Raw genomic sequence first — 27,261 nt, forward strand, 5'->3', positions numbered from 1 at the left:
TTCCCATATCTTGGGCTTGGGTGACCCTGATATCTCTTAGGCAGTGGAAGGTTGGAATCACTTTATGGAAGTGAAAGGTGATGGTGTTGGCTTTGGTGGGACCTTGACATCAAAGGCCTTGGAGAAATCCTTCGCCATCCACACTGCTTTGGCCATGGAAACTCGCTTGGCATTCCTCACCAAAATATTCAAAGGTTCATTCAGAGTCTGTGCTCTGAATGGTGTTGAGTGAGTATTGTTTGTTAATGTCTTGTACAAAACCTTTTAGAGGCCATGTATACACTGGCGATCCTGCGAGTTCGAATGCCCTGAGTTCTCGGAGGATATGACATATTCAGAGGACCGCTAGCCTTGGATGTCTGAAGATAATTTAGGGAATTCAAGATGATATTATACAAGGTTAAGGGCCAGAGATGCTGATGCTGCTTTAACAAGTAGGAATGATGACGAAGAAGGTGATGATTATGATTCAGATTATGAAGTTTCTCCATGGACAAGTGGACCTTTGGAAACTGTTTTGGAAGAAGATGTAGAGGAGGAAACATTGGATCAAGAAGCAGAGGATATTGATGATGAGGAAGAAGTACATGATCAGTTTGTGGATGCTGTTCCAGGAGAGAAGGGATTCCGATAGGTTCGGTACAATCTAAATCTGATTCGGGCATTCCAATTTTAAATAGTGATTCAAATGTTAATGCAGAAGCAAGAAGTGTTGGGGATGCTCAAAATCCACCAGTATTCTCAAACACTTTCAGGACATTTCTTGGAGGAACCTTGTTGAACAGAGCTATCAGGGGAAGTAGTAGGAGAAGGTTTCAACCATTACCAGTCTTAACAAGGAGGCCAGTTAGAGGGGCAGTAATGAATCCTCAAAATCCACCAGCACAGAACCCAAAGGTGAGATTAGCAAAGTTCAAGGGAAAACCCAAGGAGGACCCTAACTGCCATGTAGCCCAATTCCAAACAAGGTGGGAGGCTAGTGGCTATGACTATGGCACACTTTATGGGGGAGAGGTGAAGAAGAGGCAGTTTGCTGCTACCCTAGAAGGCTCAGTAATGGATTGGTTTAGCCAGTATGGTTTGGGACATTTTGGAAACTTTGATACTTTGAGAGATAGTTTTCTTGCCAGTTTTAGAAGGGAGAAAACAGCCAATGATATCATAAATAAGATTAAAGATCTTCAACAAAAAGAAATGCTAGTAGAGGACTGCTCAAAAGTTCAGGGTTCTCTCTAGAAGATTGGGAGGAGCAGATAGGCTTTCCAATGAAATGTTAGCTTCCTATTTCCTGAATGGATTAAGGAAGACAATCAAATCAGCAGTGGCTAATGTAGACATTGTTGTAGGTTTTGATGCTTTGGTGCAAGCAGCAGTAAGAGTGGAAAAGAGGTTGGGTGTTACCAAGAAGAAGAAAAAGAAAAAGAGGTCTGATTCAGACCTGGACTCTGACTCTGATGAAGACACAGACTCAGAGAGCTCTGATGATAATTTAGAATATAATAGTGACTCAGATTCAGATGGTGAATCAACTAGCCAGAAAAGGAAAAAGAAGAAGAAATCTTCTAAGTCCAAAGATAAGGGCAAAAAGAAGAAGAAAGGATTGGATGATGAACAACTGTTAAAGAGGCGTAAAGCATTGAAGTATGCCTCAGCATTAACAAATGATAGACCAGTGTGTCAGATATGCTCAAAGGATGGACATTTAGCAACCAATTGCTGGTATAACCTGAATTTCAGAGGAAGAATTCCCCTCGGTGTACAAAGGTCAAAGCAGCAGAGCAGGAAGAAACTTCATCTAATCAAGTCTTCCCTGCTCAAGCTAGAGGATCAAATAGACATTTCAGATCACAGCCTAGACAAACATGGCAATCAAATTTTAGAGGAGAATTGAAGTGCACTTATTGTGACAAAGAGGGCCATAGACAGGGCCCAACTTGTGAGTTATGGTGCAAGCATAGGACAGAGAGGGGTATCCCAATTGTAAGGTACCCTGTATAGCAGATCAAAATCAGAGAGGAAAGATGCAGCAAAACCAACAAATAACACAGTTAAATGCAGTGACAGTGAGACAGAGGACCAGTTTTAGAGCAACTCTGATATGGTTGAGAATGTTGCTTGTGATTGTTCTGGATGTGTAGTCCATGCAAATGATAAGGATGGGAAACAACAGGTTCCTGCCTTAGCAGTGACAAGAGCTGCAAAGTTGAATAAAGTTCCAATTCAATGGGTGGATCAGGAGAAAGTTAGAAGCAAGGTTTAGAGGAAGTTGGACAAGAAGAAGCCAGCCTTGGAAGAACTATTTGTCAGAACAAAATAGAAGAGGTTTGTGAAGAACAAGGACTGGACAAAGGAGAAGAGGAAATTTCTATGGTTGACTCACTCTATGAAGCTCTGTTACATTCAAAAATTCAGATTTCTCTTGCTGACATTAGTACCAGGGTTCAGAGATTTGTTGTTTCAAAGAGTTCTTTAGAGAAAAGGCGTTGATTCACCTCAAAGTAAATTTTCAATGAGCAATATTGTTCAGGTGGAAGATGTTGATTTCAAAGTTCCTGCCATATCAGTTAAATATCAGGGCCAGTCCATACATGGAGTTCTTTTGGATGGTGGATCAGGAGTTAAAATACTTCCTGAGTCAGTTTATATTCAATTTGGGAGCAAGAGTTGCATCCAGCACCTTTTCAGGTTAAAATGGCTAATCAGAGAAGATTACAACCTTTAGGTTTGTTAAAAAACCAGGAGATCTTCATTGCAAGATTAAAGTTTAAGGTCAACTTTGTAGTACTCAGGATGCAATCAGGGAACTTGGCCTACCCAATGCTCCTTGGAAGACCTTGGTTCAGGCAGGCTAAGTTAAAGCAAGATTGGGGAGCTAATATGGTGATCTTGAAACAGGGAACCAGAAACAGACTTTACCCATGACATCTACTATAACTATGTCAAAGGAGCAAAGAGCTTTGTGGGCACAAGGCATACACCTGGCAGATGAAGTAGAAGATGATGAGGAAGAGGAATATCTGAAGGCTAATCCAGCAGTTGTCCCAGTGTTTGATATAAATGTGATGACTATTTTGGGAGATTATGAGCATTGTTTTGCTGTAGCTGCAGAAGGGGAGACAAACCAGCAATTACAGGATATTCAAACAAGGACTGAGATGACTAAGGAACAATTCAGATCTCTACATGAATCAGAGCTGTCACAGTCAGAGGAGATGCAGAATGGTCTATCAACTGATCAGGCTATTGCAATAGCAGAGCAAAGATATGAAAACAGTATATTCAAACAATTACAGGATATTCAAACAGGGACTGAGATGACTAAGGAACAGTTCAGATCTCTACATGAATCGTAGCTGTCACAGTCAGAGGAGATGCAGAATGGTCTATCAGGCTATTGCAATAGCAGAGCAAAGATATGAAAATAGTATGAAGAAATCAGCTAGAGTTATGGAGGATGATCTGAATGAATGGAACAGAGAAGGACCCTAAAGTTGTCAAAGTTAGTGTTCATGTGGAAGGAGAATTCAAAGACAATCTTCTGAAATTATTAATGGAATACAAGGATATTTTTGCATGGGAATATTCAGATATGAAGGGGATTGATCCTGCATTTTATTCCCATAGGATTAATTTGAAGCAAGATGCTAAGCCTATTATCCAACAGAGGTACATAATGAATCCTAACTATGGAAAGCAGGTTAAAGATTAAATTGACAAGCTGCTCAAGGTGGGATTCATTAAGCCTGTACATGAAGCAACATGGCTATCTCCAATTGTAGTAGTTCCCAAGAAAAATGGAAGAATCAGAGTTTGTGTGGATTATAGAAAGCTCAATGCAGCCACCATCACGGATCCTTTTCCATTAGCTTTTGCAGATACTCTGCTAGATTTAGTTGTTTGCAGGGCATCAAATGTATAGTTTTCTGGATGGTTCTCAAGATATAATCAAATCAGGATGCACCCTGATGAACACAAAACAGCCTTCATTATAGAGTGGGGAGCATTTGTGTTCACACTAATGAGATTTGGATTAAAAATGGACCACCAACTTTCTCAGAGGTGGCAAGCAGAGCGTTTGAGCCCTATTTGTCTTCTTTTATGAGGGTATTTATGGATGATTTCAGTGTGTTTGGATCCAAAGTGATGCATTTGGAGCACTTGAGGAAAGGTTTTGAGAGATGTAGGAAGTATGGTATGTCATTGAATCCATACAAATGTGCAATTGTAGTTAAAAGAGGAGTCTTGTTGGGCCACATAATTTCAGAGGAAGGTATGCAGGTGGATCCAAGAAAAATTTAGAGCATCATAAAGTCCAAGAGCCCAGTGAATCTGAAGGAAACATCTAGGTTTGTGGGCCAGATCAAGTGGCACAGTAGACATTTAAGATATTTGTCAAATGTATGTGCACCCTTGTCACATTTAACCAAGAAAGGAGTAGAATTCAGGTGGTCAGAGGCCTAGGAAAAGGCATTTCAGACTTTAAAGAAGATGATGGTGGTAGCTCCAATTTTGGAGCCTCTTGATTGGTCTTTACCATTCCATGTATTTGTTGATGCCTCAGACATTGCAGTAGGAGCTGTTCTTATGCAGGAAAAAATCAAGAATTGGTTCAGACCTGTCTACTATGCAAGTAGAATGCTAACTTCAGTTGAGAGGAATTGCTCAGTTACAGAGAGAGAAGCTTTGGGCATGGTGTTCTCTTTACAGAAATTTAGACATTATCTCTTGGCTAACAAAGTCTTCTTCCATGTTGACCATCAAGCTCTGTTATTTCTTGTGAAGAAACCACAATTGACAGGAAGGTTAGCAAGATGGATGTTGTTGTTGCAAGAATTTGACTTTGTGATAGTACATACTCCAGGGAATCAGCATGCTGTGGGTGGTTGATTATTTAAGCAGACTTGAAAGTAAGGAGGATGCTACAGGAGTTAATGATTATTTCGCTGACTCTGATCTATTTGTTGTTCAGAGCTGGAGCTCTGACTCCTTTCATGATCAAATGTTACTGTTTCTCACTGATGGATTGCTACCAGAAGAGATGAGTGTGGATCAGAAAAGGAAGTTTGTGCTGAAAAGCAAGCCATTCTTAGTCATTGCACGAGCATTGTATAGAAAGGGGATAGATCAGATAATAAGAAGATTTGTTCCTGATTTTGAACAAGCAGTAGTGGTACAAGAGGCACATGCAGGGTTGTCTGGAGGTCACTTCTCAGGGGAGATAACAGGAAAGAAGATTTTACAATCAGGTCTGTGGTGGCCAACAGTTTTGAAGGATGCTCACACATATGCCAAGGAATGTTTGGTTTGTCAGCAAGTGGGCCAACCCAATTCTAAAGATAGGATGTTAGACCACCCTGTGCTACCTTTAGATCCATTTCAGAAATGGGGATTAGATTTTGTGGGTCCTATCAAGCCAAAGAGCAAGAGAGGTAAGAGTTATATTCTGGTGGCTATAGATTACTGTACTAAATGGGTGGAATCAGTCGCTCTCAGAGACAATAAAGCAGCTAGTGTGGCCAAATTCTTGTATAGTAACATCATGACAAGGTTTGGATGTCCCATTGAGTTTGTCAGGGAACACACTTCTTGAATGATGTTATCAGAGAGCTGACTCAAACCCATATGATTTTGCATAAGAAGTCCACTCCCTATCATCCTCAGGCAAATGGACAGGCTGAGAGTTCAAACAAAATCCCGCTTAAAATCATTAAGAAGATTGTTCAAGACAACAAGTCTGATTGGGATATGAAACTGGACTTAGCTTTATGGTCATTTTGAACAGCCTTTAAAGTAACCACCACTGGAATGACTCCTTTTAGTCTTGTTTATGGGTTGGAAGCAGTAGTACCCATGGAGTTTGTGGTGCCTAGCTTGAGAGTTGCTGCAGAAAGCAGACTTCCACTCAGAGAATCTCTGATCTATAGATAGCACAATCTGAATCAGTTGGAGGAAGACAGAGCAATGAGTGCTTATGTTTGAGAGAGCATTCAAAAAAGGAGACAAGCTTGGGTAAATAGGAATGTCAAGTTCAAAGTCTTCAAAGTGGGAGATTGGGTCATGCTTTACAATTCCAAGTTATAGGGCCACACCCAGGGAAGTTGAGGCTCAGGTACATTGGGCCCTACAGAATTGAAAAAACTTGGGGCAAGGAACCTTCATGCTTTCAGATGCCTTTGGAACATTGGTACCAAAGGGGGTGAATGGGTTTAGACTTAAGCCATTTGTGGGCACTCCCTCTGTAGTTCAGAGTACATGTTCAGATCTGGGCAGAGCAAAAGATCAGAGAACAGAGGAAATTCAGAGCTTGTGTGTGGATTAGAGTCCACTTCTTGGATTTTTCAATTTGAACGGTGGGGAATATATTTTGCACGAGTCGGCTGTCAATTGGCTTGATTTAACTTTTTGTCCAACATTATTTGCGGTAATGGCCGACGCGATGCATGAGAATCCCTATAAATCCGCAGCAGTGAGGGGACGACATGCACGACTTCATCCAGTCCGTTCTAGCAGTGCATGGAAGAGGAGATTGCGTGAGGAGACATCTGCGTTTCAGAGGCATCCATTACAGAAGCCAGTAGCCTCATTGTGTTGTGTGCCTCATTCTTTTTCTCTTTGTTCTACTTATCCCCCTACTCACATGCCCTGTAGTTCTACCACTAGGCCAGACCTTCTTGCTCTGAATACTGTTAGGCAGAGGTTGCCCATGGTGAAGGGTAAGCAGGCTATGTAGTGAGGGCAATTTAAGGTGGAGACCACATCGATTCGACGGTCCCTGCGAGAGCATTCAGCACCAAGCAAAGTGTTGAAATTTGAGCTAAATGATGAGCTATGGTGGATCAAACACTAGAATCAACATGATTAACAAAGTGATTAAGAAATGATTAAGACGTAATTAGTGAATAAATAGCAGATAGATTAATGTAGGCATGGATACTCAAAAACCAGCAAATTCTCATTAGGGCTATGCCTCAATTTATAGAGTTTACATCAAGCATCTAATCCCATTGATTTCTCCATGATTCACTCCCTGAATATCTCCACCTTTTGCCTGATTCTCTCCACCTCTTCTCTTTTCCCTGATTATCTCCCAGAATAACTCCACACTCCTAAATTCCCTCATGCTACCCATTATTCTCTCCCAGTAGGTTCTTCTCACCTTTTCACAGGTTCTTTCACAATTACATCTTCTCTTTTACAGCCTCTATCCAAGATCTTGTTCCCACACACACCCTATTCACTTGTATATTTCAACACCTCCCCTCAAGTGAATACTCCTAGTACACCTAGACCCTATACCAAGTTTGCCTCCCCTTACTTGGTAGTCCGCGACCAGTGTCTACTCCTCCCCTCAAGTTATCTCAGCACACCTGGACCCTGTATCAAGTTTCCCTCTTACTTGATAGCCCGCGACCAGTGCCTCAAGTCCCTAAACTCCATAGTCCTTGACACTCTCTCTCTCTCTATGTGTCCAAGGCTACTATAAGTGCCCGCGCCCTTGACTGTGCTCACACATACATCTACCACTTGGCCTACATCATCGGTGGCTCAGAGGTGGTTTTACTTTGTTGGGGCAGGTTACATTGGGTTGTGGGCTCTCTCTCTCTCTCTCTCTCTCTCTCTCAGAGATTTTTACATGGCTCCTCACTCTTTGGAGCCTCACATCTTCTCTTTTCTTCAGTCTTCTTCTCGTGGTGGCAGCATTTCTCCTTGTGGCAGCTTCTCTTCTCGTGTCCATGTCTTCCTTCAGGTCTTCTTCTCGGTGTGGATCCTCTTCTTGGGAAGAGATATTCTTCTTCTTTCATGGCTGGGGCCATGAGCTCGTCCGTCAGGTCATTTTGCTCCATGTGAGCAACATGTTTCAATGTTTTGCTGACAGTTCCTTTGGGCTTTTTATGTTCATCTTGTGTCATTATGCAATGCAAACCCAAATTTATGTGGGAGGTCTTACCTCTTGCCTTAATCTGGACAAGGGCAGTGTCTGTTCCCATTTTTACACTGATAAAATGTACCCAATACATAATGCGTATAGCATTCATTCTCATGCACATTCCAAATGCAACTCTGGCTATGAATAATCTTGTATTTGAGTGAGATTTACAGGCATTAACCAAGGGTTAAATGCAAAATGATGATTTTCACAATTTTTATCACCACAATTTTCCAGAAATTACACTAAATTAAGGGTAACCAATTTGTACGGGATGGTTGGAGTATCAAACCAACTCCGATTTGAAATCTGAAGTTATAGGGATCTGTATCAGATACCTAATGGTTAATTTGAACCCTCAATTGCAGCAAAGTACAGTGATTAGCACTGATTAATCACTGATTAGCAAATTAATGCTCTGGTTTGTGTGCAAAAAACAGAGTATGCGAGGAGTCCAGATCTGATGCCTTCCACTTCAAATGAGCTCAAATGCTTTGAAAGGCATCAATAGCAATGAGTCTAGTAGAGGATTAAGCCAAGAAACATAAGATTTGACCAAATAATGAAAGCTTAATCTCTGTTCTCTCTCTGTTTTACCAAAGTCACCTGCAGATTTGATGAAGAGCTTTGATCTCCCTGTAGACTTGATGAAATTGATTTCTGTCTTCACCAGCTTGTAGAGCATGCTTGATTACCCTTTGTGCTAAGAGGAATTGAAGACATTTGAACTGAGGAAAGAGAAATCTTAATTCTTCTGCAGAAAAACGGCGCCCAGCAATTAGCAAAAATCCGGTGCTTCCGTCGGCGGTTTGCTGCGTGGAGTAGATGGGCTGGTAGCCAAGGAGCTTAGCTAGCTTAAGCTAGAAGCACAAGACCTAATTTTATGTGTGCTAGGTGCTAGAGACCCTCCACTGGCTGGGGGTGAAGGGGAAGAGTGAAAGCTTACTAAAAACTGATTTTTTTTGCTAATTATTTTACTAATCCTAATTAATTCACTAATGGGCTCATAAATCTGGTTGATTCTAGGCATGGCTCTGATACCATGTTGAAATTTGAGCTAAATGATGAGCTATGGTGGATCAAACACTAGAATCAACATGATTAACAAAGTGATTAAGAAATGATTAAGACGTAATTAGTGAATAATTAGCAGATAGATTAATGTAGGCATGGATACTCAAAAACCAGCAAATTCTCATTAGGGCTATGCCTCAATTTATAGAGTTTACATCAAGCATCTAATCCCATTGATTTCTCCATGATTCACTCCCTGAATATCTCCACCTTTTGCTTGATTCTCTCCACCTCTTCTCTTTTCCCTGATTATCTCCCAGAATAACTCCACACTCCTACATTCCCTCATGCTACCCATTATTCTCTCCCAGTAGATTCTTCTCACCTTTTCACACAGGTTCTTTCACAATTACATCTTCTCTTTTACAGCCTCTATCCAAGAGCTTGTTCCCACACACACCCTATTCACTTGTATATTTCAACACAAAGAAGTGGAGCAGTGTTTTAGCTCGGATTTAGAAGAGACGGGACAACATGGGGAGACTTCTACGAAGGATATTTCTACTATTGTGGTGGGTAGCCTGATGGAGAACTTTGCACCCTTCAAGTACAGCATGGATTTGGAAAATAACGCAAATGTTCAGTGGCTTACTTCAATTGGGTTAATCGGATATGCAAAATTAGCCTGGGCTGAGTGGCAAGACAATATCTATGCTCCCACACAGATAGCTCTGCTGAGAAAGACAGAGGGAGTACTCAAAGGAGGTACAAGGGTAACCCTAGCTCTGATTTCTCAGGTATTTGACTTACCTTTTAACCCAGGTTTGGAAGCTTTGAATTTAGTTTCTGATGAGGATATGGAGAGAGAATTTTGGAACCCTGTGGGCTCCAGACATTATTATCATTTGAAGATAGTAGAGGCCGCCCGGAAGAAGCAATTGTGATGGTTTATGGAGCGTGTTCTTTTACTTCAGAAGGTTGACTACATGTCAAAGGAATCTTATACCCCCTTAGCTACAGCAGAGGCAGGAGAGTGGATGTGGATTGGGTTATGATTGAAGTGGGAGAGAAGGATAAAAGGAGAGCAGTTAGTAAGAGAAGGCTTGGCCCTTTCCTCAAGGCCTTATTTGATTATGACTCTTTTCAAATAGCTATACTTGCAAAGCGTGTGGACCCTAGACTTTCTTCACATACATTGGCTCTGACTCTGAAGAGGAAACTTAGAGATAGATAGGTTGACAGAGGAGGAGCAAAAAACAGTAGGGTGTCTCGTGGAGGCAGGTTATAGTTTGGAAGAGGCTACAACTTCTGTGTTGCAGTCTGGGAAAGATGAAGATGATGAACCATTTTTAGGGGCAAAAGTCTCTGGGATAGGGCAATCTCCGACTCCTTGTCAAACCAAGTTGGGGAAGAAGATACAGTTGATTGAAAAGGAACATGTGGTAGGAGGCAGCAAAAGATATGACCTATTGAAGATGCAAGGGATGCCTTCGAATGTGACTCTGTTGGCAGCAAAATCCAGTTCAAAGCAGGTGCTGCTGAAGGACAAACATCTAGAGCTATTCAGAAAAAGAGCTCTGATGAGCACGTGAGCTTGCTGATGGGTATGGATAAAGCTTTACCAGATGATGAGGACCCTGAGGCGATGATCAACATTGCAAAGGAGGTTCAAGTGGACGTGCAAGCTCAGCAAGAGCAGGTCTTAGAGATTTAGGCTGACCAACAGGGTCAGGCATAGTGATGCTCGGAATGTTTACCACAATGTTTTTCAACACTAGTTTTTTTTTTTAATAGACAAACACTAGGCATTTTCTTTTTAGGGAAATTTCATTTTGTTCTAGACACTCTCTTTATATGATCAGAGGTCTACTGCAGAAATCAGATTTTGCTGATCACGGATTGATGGGTTCAGGTCAAATTTTTGGGGAAAATTTAGCCACCAGGCTGTGCCAAGTGTCAGGGCTTTTTTATGTAGTTCTTAGACCTTAGTCAAAGGGCTTGGTGGTTAGTTACGTGTGGATGTACCTTTTGGGATCTGAACCGAGTGGTTATTCCCTGACAGTTGCATTTAGGGAATGGCGATGATTTTGATCGCTAATGAATGAAAGAGAAGTTCTGCTATGTCTTTGCTCAGCGTTTATCATGTCTTTCTTGATGTTTGTGCAATCATTATGTTGTCGTGATAAATCAGAGTCTGTGCTTTGAATGGTGTTGAGTGAGTATTGTTTGTTAATGTCTTGTACAGAACCTTTTAGAGGCCATGTACACAACTATGAAGAGTTTTAGGAACATCCAAGTTGAGCTCTTCCTCATCAAATTGGGGGTTATCATTTCTACCACGACGACCTCGATCCATGTTCCTATCAATACGAAAAATCTTGTTAAGTCCCTTTATTTATGATTCAAATCCGATTTTTGATTCATCTGATTCTGGGGTTCTTTAGATAGGTCGGCTCCCCAGAGAATTGTGGGATAAAGATACTCGCATTATCAGATATTAATTCATTCAAAACATATCATTCATATCTTTAACAAACTAATGGTCTATTAGACCAAAATTTCCATCTGAACAGTACTCCATCGGGGATTTCAATTTTATACATTTTTAATTTGTCATCCCTTAACTTGATCCACTGGGTCAAGAGTTAACAATAGCACATCCGACCAAACCCAGTGCCTTGTAAACTTCTATCCTTGAGACAAAAGATGTTGATAAAGAAGCTTAAAACAATGTTGAAACGAACAATGTGTCATGTTGTTTATCATCTGAAATATAAAAGACGGATTGCTTATTTAAATTTCCATCCTCCTTCCAATAGTAAATTTGTACCAATATTGTACGGTGGTCACTATACCAATGCATGGACTGGATTTCATTTTGCACCTTGAATGTATAATTCTTGGTAAAGTCAACAACAAACATCACCACATCATCTGGCAAATTCTTCAAGCATTCTTTGAATTGATAATTCTATCACAGTAACTTCGAAAGTTATGGGGGATGAACACATTCAAATGCTGCAAAAATAGTGTGATAATGTCTTTTACAGGTGTCTCCTTGTAGACTTGTTTTATGCGTTTCCTTATTTGACCTTTTCCTATGTTCTCTGTGACATACTTGTAAGTCTTTCACTTTACCTATTCCTGATTTGCTACAGCAAGCGTACGAGGACAAAAAAAAGGTTTCAGACAGTTCTTACACGTTTGTAGCAGTAAAAGCATGCAAGCTTGTGCCACTCAGTTGACTCTTCCTTTGGGCATATTGTTGACCTCCACAATTCTAACACTGAAGAATAGGTGGCTACGTAGGCATTGCACTTTTCCTCCTCATTCAGCCTGCAAACCATACACAAGCAATTACATGCATCTCCATGTAATGATTTTGTATCGGTCCTCATGGAATTCACAATAAGCCGCATTAAATCAATTCACAATAAGCCGCATTAAATCAATTCTTGTATGGTTAACACAACAGCACATGTTTCTCTCCTTTAGTTTTCTAACAACATAAGGCTTCAGGCTCTCAAAAAAGCATGAAAGCCGATGTTAATGGAGGGATGTTGTTCTTTGAAGTTCATGAAGAATTGAAGAATTTGCTTGCATAACGAGAACAAAAAATTTACAAAATTAAGAGTTTGTAAGTATGAACTCTGATACTATCAATAGTAGTTTTAGTGGTTTTAGTGTTGATACTGCTAGTGTGACACAAAGTTGGGGTTTTGACTTCGATCACTTCTTAGAAGAATCAAAACACACTTGTATGAAACCTCACAGCCTCCTCACCTCAATTTCTCTCCCTAGGTTAAGATAAAGATAAACACATTAAAGGTGAGATCATAATTCATAGAAGGAAAGATGAAAGGCTCAGGAGAAGCAAGAATTTTTGCCAGTCTTGCAGCTCCAAATAAGAGGGCAATTCTTTGTTGGAAGAAAATCTTCCGACTCAGGATTATGTGAATGGAAACATACGGGAATGTTGGTAAGGTTCATCCGTTTCGAATTGGGCAATTTGGACGAAACATCTTAAAGTAAAAGAATATGGAAATCACTTACAAGAGGATAAGATACATGGGATTTGCTTTTTGATAAGAGATTAAGAGGAATTAATCTTTATTAAGAAGAAATAATGGCCAAAAGTCTATAAAAATAGAGATACACAGAGAATTGCAGTTTTAAATCCATATTGACCGTACAAAAGAGGACCATATAGCTACGTAGATCTTGAAGAGAGCTTCGTGCCTATATAAAAACTTTCAAAAACGGGCAACCGAGCGAAACGTTATGAGCATTTTACTACAAGACTATAAAACTGTCAAAATTCGCCTAAAAGTTTGCAAATTTGGGAGAAATTCTGATCATCAATGAAGTAAAGGATTAAGAAATTAGTTACATGAGTGGAAAGAGCATATAAACAGCTTCGTAGCCATATGATCAATTTTAGAAACCAATACTTGAGTGATCAGTAATTACCAGTTGAAACTTGGGTATTAGACCACAAAAACTACACTTCCCTCTCTTTGCATGAAACCTCAATTTTCACATAGCCTCTTGCCTTTCATCTCCTTCATGATTCAAGCTAGAGCGTAAGGGTTAACATTGCTCAACAAACAATTGTAAAGATTTACCTATGGTCCCCAATGTATTTCCACATGCTCATTTACTGCTAAAACCATGGTACCTCCAAAGGAGGGCGGCAATAAGGCAAGGGCTACCTTGAGAAGTCACAGGCCCACCAAGATAATAACTCCTTATCCCACTTATCATGAATCATCAAAGAGGTCCAAAATTGGGTTAAGCATGAGGAGCTAATGCTAAATGAGACATTCACATGTAAAGAGAGTGTTTGAATAAGGGTTTGAAGATAAGAGAATGGCAATGACACAAAATGCTCAATTGAGGAGGCTTCGTTCATTTTTTTGAAAGGGAGAGGAGGGCTCCTTTTATAGGTGGAGAATCACCCTCTCTTCCATTGTTACAAATTACAACATAAAAATCTTCAACCCTTCAGTGACATAAGGGTAGATGTCACCATCAATTGTCCTCTTAGGCTAAGTCTTCTATTGATGATTAAATTGAAGACTTTTTGACTTTGAAAGTGTGATGAGATAATAGCCAAGTCTAAGTGGCATGTAGGTGGAGATCCCACTTACACATGGCAGAATTCTCCTCTTCCATGTAGGTGGAGATCCCACTTACACATGGTAGAATTCTCCTTTTCCATGTAGGCATTCAAGAAGAATCTTTCCCAATTATGCACCTATACACACTCCTCCACACGCCTTCCACACCCCAACTTGTAGCGAAGAAGCTTCTTATCTAACCGTTTCTCCACACAGCCATCATACCTCATGACTAAGCTTCCTTGCTTGAGTGCTAGCTTCTTCTTCTTCGTTAGAGTGTTATGCCTTGCATTGTGCCATTGATGTGCAACCTCCAAATTTTGAAGTGCGTGAAGTCGCCTCTCATCCAAGGTCTCCAGTTGTACTAGGCGTTGGGCATGTGTTTCTTCTTCATTATTTAAGCATGTAAAAGATGTGCGAAGGCTTGTGATTTCCAATTCTATTGGCCAAATAGCCTCCAAACTTCCATAAACTAACTAAAAAGATATGAAACCAAGAGAGAGTTTGTGAGTTGTCCTATAGGCCCATAGGACCTCTTGCAAATGCACATCCCACTTTCTCTTCACAGTATACACTAGCTTAGACAAAGATCCACAAAGCAGTCCATTAGTTTCTTCTACTAAACCATTACATTGGGGATAATAAGGAGTTGACATAGTATGCTTTATTTTTAATTTCTACACCAAAGCATCAAAATCAAGTCATTCCTAGAAGACCTCCCCCCATCCGTAAGGATTTCTAATAGACACCCAAATCGCGCACATATGTATTCCCTGAGAAAGGATGCCACAGCCTCCACTGCTTTATTATTGACCATGGCCTTTGCTTCTTCCCACCTTGTTCCATAATCTGTGGCCACCAATATGTAATACTTCCCATGTGAGGAACGAGGAAGTGGGTGCACAAAATCTAAGCCCCACCTTTCAAATGGACCATGTGCTGGGATAGGGTTTAAGGGTCCGGGAACCAATTGCTTATGCCGCTACACCCTCCAAGAAATCTGGAAGTATTTCTGTCCTCTGCTTCATAGACCAACCCGTAGAGCGGCATGCTTGGTTAAACTCTCAAAGATAACTCCCTTGGTCTTCTCTTTCCGATCCTTGAAACACCGAAATGTTGAACATCTTGCAGCAAAAGATGAGTAGCAATAAGGAAAATTTACTTATTTCAAAATAACTTTTCTTTAATCATGCACGACCTTGAGGTTAAAATAGAATAATTCCTAGTAAAACCTACCCCACTTCTCCACCAAAAGATGTGACACAAAGTTGGGGTTTTGACTTCGGACACTTCTTAGAATCAAAACACACTTGTATGAAACCTCAGAGCCTCCTCACCTCCCTTTCTCTCCCTAGGTTAAGATAAAGATAAACACATCAAATGTGAGATCATAAATCATGGATGGAAAGATGAAAGGCTCGGGAGAAGAAAGAATTTCAGCCAGTCTTGCATCAAAACACACTTGTATGAAACCTCAGAGCCTCCTCACCTCCCTTTCTCTCCCTAGGTTAAGATAAAGATCTATAAACACATCAAAGGTGAGAGCATAAATCATGGATGGAAAGATGAAAGGCTCGGGAGAAGCAAGAATTTCAGCCAGTCTTGCAACTCCAAACAAGAGGGCAATTCTTTGTTGTTGGAAGAAAATCTATCGACTTAGGATTATGTGAATGGAAACATACGAGGAATGTTGGTAAGGTTCATCCGTTTCGAATTGGGCAATTTGGACGAAACATCTTAAAGTAAAAGAATATAGCAATCACTTACAAGAGGATAAGATACATGGGATTTGCTTTTTGATAAGAGATTAAGAGGAATTAATCTTTATTATAAGAAGAAATAGTGGCCAAAAATCTTTAAAAAAAGAGACACACAGAGAAATACAGTTTTAAATCCATATAGACTATACAAAAAAGGATTACAAAGGTATGTAGAGCTTGAAGAGAACTTCGCACCTGAATAAAAACTTTTGAGAACGGACAACTGAAAGAACAGTTATGAGCATTTTACTACAAGACTGTGTATGATAGGAGAGGGAATAAAAAGTAATTTAATATGGATAATCGGATAATTAAAGAAAAATATCCCAAAAATGAGTAAATACTCACACATAAGATGAAGAGTTGACTAAGGACAAGGTTTATTATTTAAAAAAGAAGAGACATTTAGAGGAAATGATGCATTTTTGACACCTCACCGTGGGGAATTCCCCTCATGTAGGAGGCGCCTAATTCATATGTGTGGATGAGTTTTAAACTCGCAAATAATGAGACATTTTCATCTCTCCTCTCTCATGTTTCAACTAGATCCAAAAAGTAAGCTAATCTGACCTAAAAATGGTTAAAAAGCGACCAAACTGATCTCGAAAATTATAGAATCAGTTTGCTTGGTTAGAGGCTCACTTTTTCCTATAAATAGAAGCCTTCCCCCTTGTAAAAGGTTAATAGTATTTATGCACTGTTACTCTACTCCTCTTGAGAGTCAAATACATTGAATTCACTTGATAATTCAAATGTTTTTGACTAAATCCTCTCCGAAAGAACTGGTGGCCACTCTTGCTACAAACAGGAGTAGAACCCTCAATCCCTCAAGCCAAAGGAAAGCTTACAAACTCCATGTAAGCTTAATTCTTTCTTATTGTGAATTTTAAATCTATGGTTTTCTTAAATTTAATGCTTTGAAAATGTTTGAATTAAAATCTAATGCTATACCTTGATGGAAAGGCCACCCCCTTCTCTTCTTTACAATTTAGCCCTTCTTAATCTTAGAAAGTTTAATTAAATGATTGATTAAACTCTTTTCATTGTTTACTCTCTTAAATTATAGAAAATTGAGTAGATTAAAGATATTAGAATTCAAATTGGATTAGTTCAAGTTATAAATTGAATGTTAAAATTGAGAAATGGTCAACCATACAAAGGAGGTTATGGTAAAATTTTCTTAAATTAAGAGGAACTAAAGTTTATCATTAGGTTATTCTAAAAGAGTAATTCCTTCTGTTTGTGCATTCTAAAAGAATTATTTTTATTTCAAAAGTGTTATTCCCATTAAAATTAAATTTATGCATAGAAAGATGCAAAAAAGAATTATTTTTTATTTCAAAAGTGTTATTCCAATTAAAATTGAATATATGCATAGAAAGATGCATAAAGGAATTTATTTTTATTTCAAAAGATGTATCAATTAATTTTGACTTTATCCATAGAAAGATGTATAAAGGAAATTATTTTTATTTTAAAAGAGTTATTCTCCATAATTTTAATTTTATGCATAGAAAGAGGCATAAAGGAATTTATTTTTATTTCAAAAGAGTTATTCTCATTAATTTTGATTTCATGCATAGAAAGATGCATAAAGGAATTCTTTTTATTTCAAAAGAGTTATTCTTATTTATTTTGATTTCATGCATAAAGGAATTTTTTTTTCAAAAGAGTTATTCTCATTAATTTGGATTTTATGCATAGAAAGATGCATAAAGGAATTTTTTTTATTTCAAAAGAAGTATTTCCATTAATTTTGAATTTATTCATAGAAAGATGCATAAAGAAATTTTTTTTATTTTAAAAGAATTATTCTCATTAATTTTGATTTTATGCATAGAAAGATGCATAAAGAAAATTATTTTTATTTCAAAATAGTTATTCTCATTAATTTTGATTTTATGCAAAGAAAGATGCATAAAGAAATTCATTTTTATTTCAAAAGAGTTATTCTCATTATTTTGATTTTATGCATGGAAAGATGCATAAAGGAATTTATTTTTATTTCAAAAGAGTTATTCTCATTAATTTTGATTTTATGCATAGAAAGATGCATAAAAGAATTTAGTTTTATTTCAAAAGAGTTATTCTAGGAAAGATGCATAAAATATTTATTTTTATTCTGAAAGTGTTATTTTCATTAAAATTGATTTTATGCATAGAAAGATGCATAAAGGATTTATTTTTATTCCAAAAGTGGTAAATTCATTAAAATTGATTTCATGCTTAGAAAGATGCATAAAGGATTTATTTTTATTTTAAAGTGTTATTTTTCTTAAAATTGAATTTATGCATAAATAGATGCATAAAAGGATTTTGTTAAAAGTGTTATTCCCACCCACTAAAGTTGATTTTATGCACAAATAGATGCGTAAAGAATCTTTATATAAAAATTTAGAATTCTCTTAAATTCTATGTTTAAAGGAATTTGATGAGAATAGATATGATGAGATGTGATGAAAATCAGATAGATGTGAATGAATGGATGGATGGATGGGATATGAATAGAAGTGATGAGAATAGGATGTGGATAGATTTGATGAGATGTGATGTGAATCAGACAGATGGGAATGAATGGATGGATGTATGTGATGTGAATCAGATAGATGGAATGAATGGATGGATGTATGTGATGTGAATCAGATAGATGGAAATAAATGGATGGATGTATGTGATGTGAATAGAGGTGATGAGAATGTGAGGTGGATGGATGAGATGTGATGTCATGTGAATCAGAATGTAAATGAATGATATGGGATGTGAGTGAATGTATGTGATGATAATGAATGTGAATGTGTATGTGAGGAATGGATGTGAATGAGTATGTGAAAGAATGGATAAGGATGTGTATGAGAAGAATGGATGTGAATGTGTATGTGAAGAATGGATGTGAATGAGTATGTGAAAGAATGGATGTGGATGTATGTGAAAGAACGGATATAGATGTGTATGTGAAAGAATGTGATGTGATGTGACATGAGTATATGTGGATGTGAAGTGATAGATATGAATATATGGATAGATATGAGTAGTCCTACATGTGAACGATTGGATGGATGTGGATGAATGAGATATGATGTGGATAGAAGTCATGTGATAAAATGGTGATGAGAATGAATGTGATGGATATGAATGAATGTGAATGTGATGGATATGAATGAATGTGATGTGATGGGATGTGAATCGGTATAGATGTGAATGAATGAGATGTGAGGTAAAATGAATGGATGAGTTGTGAGTGAATGTTATGTGGTCTGAATGGATGAGATGTGAATGAATGTGATGTGATGAGATGTGGATATGGGTAGATGCGAGTGGATGAGATCTAATGAGAATAAATTGAGGAAAGATGTGATGAGATGAAAATGATGTGATTGGATGAGAATAAATTGAGGAAAGATGTGATGAGATGAAAATGATGTGATTGGATGAGAATAGGAATACTTGTGAAATGATTGTGGAATTAAATAATGTGGTTGATGTGGAACAATGTGGGAAGACGAGAGTTTGTTATAGAAACTGTAATTATGACCTGTTTTTTTAATTAATGTTTTATGTCAAGAATGCTGAGGAAGCATTTTGATCGTTGTAAGATTCCTCCCCCAACCCCTTTTTGATGTCTAGTATCTTCCCCTGTAATCAACCCTCTTCAGAAATATAAAGACCCTGTTGCTAACTATTTTAGCCTAGAGAGAGAAAAATTATTCTAGAGAGAGAATATTCAGAATTTGAATATTTTTGGATAGAAAAATATCTCTTATAATTCAGATGAGTTCCCCTGAAACAAAAATTCAAAAAGAATTTTCCAATGTACAATTGGAATTAATTGGAAATAGGTATAAAGAACCTTAGTCTAAGGGTCTAGATTTTCAGAAATCTTTAGACTATGGTCCAATTAAGGTTCCTATGGGCCAATAGCATCAATCCATGTGTAGGGAAGAGATAAATCCAAATTTGTCAAAAGAAGATACCCAAAAATGAGTAAATGCTCACATAAGGTGAAGAGTTGAAAATGTACAAGGTTTATTAGTAAAAAACTATGAGCAATATTAAAACTATGAGATATTTTGGGTATCCAAAAATGAGTAAATGCTCACATAAGATGAAGAGTTGAAAATGTACAAGGTTTATTAGTAAAAAACTATGAGCAATATTAAAATGATTCCATTATGACACATATGTAAGGAAGGGGAATTCTTTAAAGGAGGTGCATATTTCACATAAGATGAAGAGTTGAAAATGTACAAGGTTTATTAGTAAAAAACTATGAGCAATATTAAAATGATTCCATTATGACACATATGTAAGAAAGGGGAATTCTTTAAAGGAGGTGCATATTTCACATAAGATGAAGAGTTGAAAATGTACAAGGTTTATTAGTAAAAAACTATGAGCAATATTAAATGTAAGGAAGGGGAATTCTTTAAAGGAGGTGCATATTTCACATAAGATGAAGAGTTGAAAATGTACAAGGTTTATTAGTAAAAAAAAACTATGAGCAATATTAAAATGATTCCATTATGACACATATGTAAGGAAGGGGAGTTCTTTAAAGGAGGTGCATATTTCACATGCTTGAATGAGTTTTAAACTCATAAAAATTGAGATATTTCATCTCTTCTCTCTCCTCATTCAAGTCTAGTTCCAAAAAGTTAGCTTAACTGACCTAAAAATGGTCAAATATTGACCAAACTGATTTAGAAAATTCTAGAATCAGCTTGTTTGGTTAGGAGCTCAATTTTTCCTATAAATAGAAGCCTCCCCCTTATTGAAAAATAGATAGTGTTTATGCATCGTTACTCTACTCCACCTAAGCCAAGAACTGTGAATTCATTTAATAATTCACTAGTTTTTGGAGCTTCCCTCTTTCTTCAATCCCCATTAGTGGCTCCATCAACATACTTAACCAATTGATTGGTTGGGGGCCTCTACCGTGAACAAAGAATCAAGCAAGTTGTAAGGTAATTAGTGAATATTGATCTTTCTATATTTTTCTCAATGGTTCTCTCTTCTCAACCCCTCTCAAGCTTGAGAAGCTTAATTGGTATGGTTTTTTTTAAATGCTATTGAAGTTAATTGGTGATTAGTAGTGAAGAGTTACATGATTTAATAAATGCTATTGAAGTTAATTTCCATTTATATTTAAATTCTAATAGTTTTTATGTAACTTCTCTCTCTCACTCAAGAAATGGTCATACTCATGACCCATTCTCAATCCAAATCAAGCTTTTCATAAAGCTTTTCCTTAACCCAAGATTAAGCTATGCTTGAGGCCAAATTAATGACTTTTTTCTATGTTTTTAGTTTATGTATATTGACGATTCAATCCATTATGGATTAATGAGCCAATTAGAGATCATTTTTATTTCCTTAATGATAAGCTTTATCCCTTAGAAAAATTGAGATTTATCAGTCATCATAGCAGCGGAGCTATGGCAAAATTTTTATAAAAATTATGCATAAAATAATCTCATTCAAAGCATAAAAAGAGGACTTCCTACCATATTCTAGGAATTATCATCCTAGATTAATTGAAAGAATTTCATTACAATCATGGAGAAATTGAATTTTAATATCATGCATAAAGGATAAGTTTTTATATCAAAAGTGTTATTTTTACCATTTTTATTTCATGCATAGAAGTATGCATAATGGATAAATTTTTATATCAAAAGTGTTATTTTTACCATTTTTATTTTCATGCATAATGGATAAATTTTTATATCAAAAGTGTTATTTTTACCATTTTTATTTCATGCATAGAAGTATGCATAATGGATAAATTTTTATATCAAAAGTGTTATTTTTACCATTTTTATTTCATGCATAGATGGATAAATTTTTATATCAAAAGTGTTATTTTTATCATTTTTATTTTCATGCATAGAAGTATGCATAAAGGATAAATTTTTATATCAAAAGTGTTATTTTTATCATTTTTATTTTCATGCATAGAAGTATGCATAAAGGATAAATTTTTATATTAAAAGTGTTACTTTTATCATTTTTAATTTTCATGCATAGAAGTATGCATAAAGGAAAAAAAAATTTATCAAAAGTGTTACTTTTATCATTTTTAATTTTCATGCATAGAAGTATGCATAAAGGAAAAAGTGTTACTTTTATCATTTTTAATTTTCATGCATAGAAGTATGCATAAAGGAAAATTTTTATATCAAAAGTGTTACTTTTATCATTTTTAATTTTCATGCATAGAAGTATGCATAAAGGAAAATTTTTTATATCAAAAGTGTTACTTTTATCATATTGGATTTCATGCATAGAGGTATGCCTAAAAGTTGATTATTTTATTATAAAAGTGTGACTTTTATCATAATTGAATTTCATGCATAGAGGTATGCATAAAAGTTGATTATTTTATTGTAAGAGTGTTACTTTTATCATATTGGAATTCATGCATATAGGTATGCATAAAAGATATTCTTTTTATACTAAAAGTGTGATTTTCCTCATAAATGGATTTTATGCTTAACTTAGATGCATAAGAGAAATTCTTTTATTCTAAAAGTGTAATTTCCTACCAAATTGAATTTATGCATAAGAAGATGCATAAAAGATTGATTTTAAATTCGAAAGTGTTAGTCTCCTTAAATGGAATTTATGTATAAATAAATGTGTAGAGAAATCTTATATCAAATATAAGAATTCTCTTTAAAAAAAAAGATATGAAATGTGATAAGAGATGATAAGAGGTGTATGAGATGTAAAAAGATGCGATAAGATGTGTATGAGATGTGATAGAATGTGTTAAGATGAGTTAGGATGTGTTAAGATGTATATGGGATGTGTTAGGACGAGAATGGATGTAATATGGTTGTATGAATGTGATGTGGATGTATACATGTAGATGTATATGTATGAATGTGAATGTTGATGTGGATGTGGATGTATGGATGTAGATATGGATGTGTATGTATGTATGTGGATGTGTATGTATGAATGAGGATGTGAAAATGGATGTATGTATGTAGATGTGGATGTATGGATGTATGTATGTAGATGTGGATGTATGTATGTAGATGTGGATGTATGAATATGAATGTGGATGTGTGGATGTGGAAATGGAGGTATGGATGTATGAATGTAGATGTGGATGTATGCATGTAGATGCGTATGTATGAATGTGAAATTGGATGTATGATGTGGACGTACGAACATGGATATGTATGTAGAATAATGAATATGAAGATGTATGTGAGATAATGTAGTCTATATGAGTGAATGAATGAGAACGAGTACACACTGAATGGAATGTGGAATAAGTAATGTGGTCCGAGAGTGGATAATATGGAAAGACAAGAGTTCGTTATAGAAATTGTATTTGTGACTGTTTGTAAATGACTGTTTTATGTCAAGAATGCTGGAGAAGCATTTTGACCGTCTTGAGGATTAAGGTCATGAAGACTGAACTGATAAAGTTGCAACTGCTGACGGAGAGTCAATGGAGGACGTCTCGCGTAGCAAGGTCGATCGAGGTCTTGACCAGCCTCGACTCGATTTAAATGGTGAGCTTCCGGTGCGGTGGATGAGGGACCAAGGAAGCGGCCTATGAGTGAAGCGCTAGGTCACCTGCGAAGGATCCTAGAGGGTGCTGACCATACGGTGCTCGGGCTCTGGGTCGCCGAAGATACCCACACGTGCGTCGTGGAAGATATTGGAATAAGGAGTAAGAGTTGTTTTCTGAAACCGGGCATGGATCTGGTTGATTGACCTTGCTGGTCCTCAACAGATGAGTCCATGGCTCTTTTATATGGATCTGTGGGTTGATCTTGCTGATCTTCCATGGAGACTCCATTCTATTATATGAATATAATGCCGGTTACTATGAGCTAGGAACCATAGAAAAGGCCCCTGAGAGAACAGGTGGTGAGCGTTTTGGTTGCCAATGATGCCATAAGTATACCGATGAAAGAATGACTGGAAATAAGGATTCAACCAGAGACTTTGAGGATTGTCATTAGTGACATAATGGTTTTATTAAAGGATTGTTTTAAAGCTAGTTGATGCTAAGAAAAAGGCAATTTCATATTGGGTGTGTAAGTGGTATGACTAGTTTTATGTTTGCATGAACTTCCGGCTAGGGGGCCTTGGGACTCTTTTCCTTGGTACCCGGGACAAAACCTAACCAAATTCCAAATTGGATCCCATCACTACAGTGGTTGGGCGGTTGGCTAACCCATGGGATCGGATGGGGTTAGGCTGGACTGATGGATCCGTAAATCGAGATTTGATTTCTATTATTACGATAGATGAAGTAAATCCCGGATAGAAATTGTTCTATGGATAGGAATCAACGGCTGTGCCTCTTGATGGGAAAAAAAGCGTTGATCCCAATGATCCAAGTGCAAGTTCTTCCTTGATTTGACCAAGTACCGTTAAAGGTGCAGTCAGATCAGTTTGATCAGTAATGATCTTGACTACGTTAGAGTAAAGAGTTATCCTGGTGGAATCGCCCGTGCTTTCCGGGTAAAGGAAGTTTTTCCGGTTTCGGTTTTGGACAAACCGACGGATTAGTCTCGTTTTTCGGATATCCGTGGGCGAGGCCCCGAGTGTGGGACCCCTGTCCCGCGCGAGAAGTGCTACTTCCGCTGCTAGTACCCCGAATCCGTTGCTCGGTGGGAACAGGGACCTCACAATCGTCTTGTGAATGAGGTCGTGGAGACCTAATCTATTAAGTTGCAACAGCTGGACGGAGAATACAATGGAGGACGTCTCGCGTGTAGCAAGGTCGACCGAGGTCTTGACCAGCCTCGGTTCGATTAAACTGGTGAGCTTCCGGTACAGTGGATGAGGGACCAAGGAAGCGGCCTATGAGTGAAGCGCTAGGTCACCTGCGAAGGATCCTAGAGGGTGCTGACCATACGGTGCTTGGGCACTAGGTCACCCCGAGGATACCCACACGTGCGTTGTGGAAGATATTGGAACAAAGAGTAAAAGTTATTTTCTGAATTCAAGCATGGATCTAGTTGTTTGACCTTGCTGGTCCTCAACGGTTGAGTCCATGGCCCTTTTATATGGATCCGTTGGTTGATCTTGCTCATCTTCAATGGAGTTTTCATTTTGATATGTGAATATATTGCCGGTTACTATGAGCTAGGAACTATCGAAAAGGCCCCTGAGTGGACAGGTGGTCAGTGTTTTGGTTGCCAATGATGCCATAGGTACACCGATGAAGGAATGATTGGAAATAAGGATTTAACTGGAGATTTTGAGGATTAGGATCAGTGATTCAAAACACATTGTGTGTTGGGATTCAGTCGCTCGCAAAGACCCTAAACAAGTTCTGTTTCAAAGTTTGTCATGCTTTTTTTCCTTTTGTGTTGATGAATCTTGGGACAAGTGCATTAATCTAAGCCATGTACAACCATGGAAGTTGCATAAGCTAGAGCCTGGTAGAGAGGACAATAATACAGTAGTTGTGGAGCAGGATGACATTGTTTACTTGAAGCAACAAGACCAATTAGCTAATATGTTGAAGGTTGGACACCACTTGGCAGTGCTAAAGTCTCCTACGAACAAAGACAATGAGGATTACTACATTGTGCTATGCAAACAAGGCAAGATAGTCCTCTTAGAGCAAGTGAAGGATGGTTGGGGTAATGTGTTCAACATTGGAGATGCAGTGGTGCATGGTATCTATTATGCTAAATTGCCACAATGTAAAAATATTTATGCCTTACTAAGGGAAGCAGCTACAGCTATGTTGCATGCTGATGTAATACTTGCAATAAAGTTCCCAATGTTACAACCAAAAGAGGTCATAACTAAGAGATCCTTATCCAAGAGGAAAGTCAAATTGTCCAATTTTTCTCCTAGACGACTTCTTCTTCTTCTTATTTTTCTCGTCTTCTTCAAATTTATCTTCTTGTTCTTCTTCTTCTTGGCTCCTAGTTTTACGACCTTTTTTTGCCATTAATGGCATCAATGTTTCCTCTTCTTCTTCTAAGCTTGTTTCCTCTAAAAGTGCTAAACTTTTATCCTCTCTTTTCCTCAATTTTGGACACTCAGTGCGATAGTGCCCCTTCTCTTGACATTCATAGCATGTGACACTACTTCTATCCCTAGGTTTATCCTCAACTCGTGGAACCCTAGGTGGTCTTGCGTTGAATAAGTGTAACTTCAAATCAGTAAATTTTACCATAAGTTATGCAATGTTATGATCCAAGGATGGAGCTTGTACCTGAGATGTTGAGGCTATCTCTACTTGTGGTGGGGTCGGCACACTCGGAGAAGATTGGAACGTGGACTCAATATGAAGAGTGGCCTCCTTCTTCAAAAAGCAATACGAAGAGCCTCTTTAAAATTAGTGGGATCTTTGCTAAGAACTTTTCCATGCAAGCGGGGATCCAAAGCCATGATAAACTTGCTCATCTTAAGGTGCTCCATTACTAAAGAACTCTTTGAAGGTGAAAAAGAAGAAGCAACATGTAAAGCAGCTTGTTGATATTTAATGAACAAGGCTTCATACCTCACTGAAAAGGCAGAAACTGACTCTCCTTCCTTTTGAAAAATCTGATCCAATTATAATAGTAAAGCATTTGGTGACTCCACTGTCCCAAATCTCTCCTTCATTGCTTTGGTCAACCTTTCCCAATCATTCTTGGACTCCTCTGGCAAAGCCTCATGCCAAGATAAGGCCACACCCTCCAAGAAATTTGGAAGTATTATGCCCTCTCCTTCATAGACCAACCCGTCAAGCGGCATGCTCAGTTAAACTCTCGGAGAAAACTCCACGGGTCTTCTCTTTCTAATCCTTGGAACACCGGAATGCACCAAAAGATGAGTAGCAACAAGGAAAATTTATTTATTTCAAAATAAATTTTCTTTAATCATGTGGGACCTTGAAGTTAAAATAGAATAATTCTAAGTAAAACCTACCCCACTTCTCCACCAAAAGATGTGACACAAAGTTGGGGTTTTGACTTCGGTCACTTCTTAGAATCAAAACACACTTGTATGAAACCTCACAGCCTCCTCACCTCCCTTTCTATCCCTAGGTTAAGATAAAGATAAACGCATCAAAGGTGAGATCATAATTCATGGAAGGAAAGATGAAAGGCTCGGGAGAAGCAAGAATTTCAGCCAGTCTTGCAGCTCCAAACAAGAGGGTAATTCTTTGTTGGAAGAGAATCTTCCGACTCAGGATTATGTGAACGGAAATATACGGGGAATGTTGGTAAGGTTCATCCGTTCAAATTGGGTGATTTAGATGGAACACCTTAAAGTAAAAGAATATAGCAATCACTTACAAGAGGATAAGATACATGGGATTTGCTTTTTGAAAAGAGATTAAGAGGAATTAATCATTATTAACAAGAAATAATGGCCAAAAGTCTAAAAAAAGAGATACACAGAGAATTACAGTTTTAAATCCATATAGATAATACAAAAGAGGATTACATAGGTATGTAGAGCTTAA

The sequence above is a fragment of the Cibotium barometz genome, chromosome 64, assembly GCF_041138505.1.
Source record: "Cibotium barometz isolate CiBa-2024 chromosome 64, ASM4113850v1, whole genome shotgun sequence".
NCBI classification, from domain to species: Eukaryota; Viridiplantae; Streptophyta; class Polypodiopsida; order Cyatheales; family Cibotiaceae; genus Cibotium; species Cibotium barometz.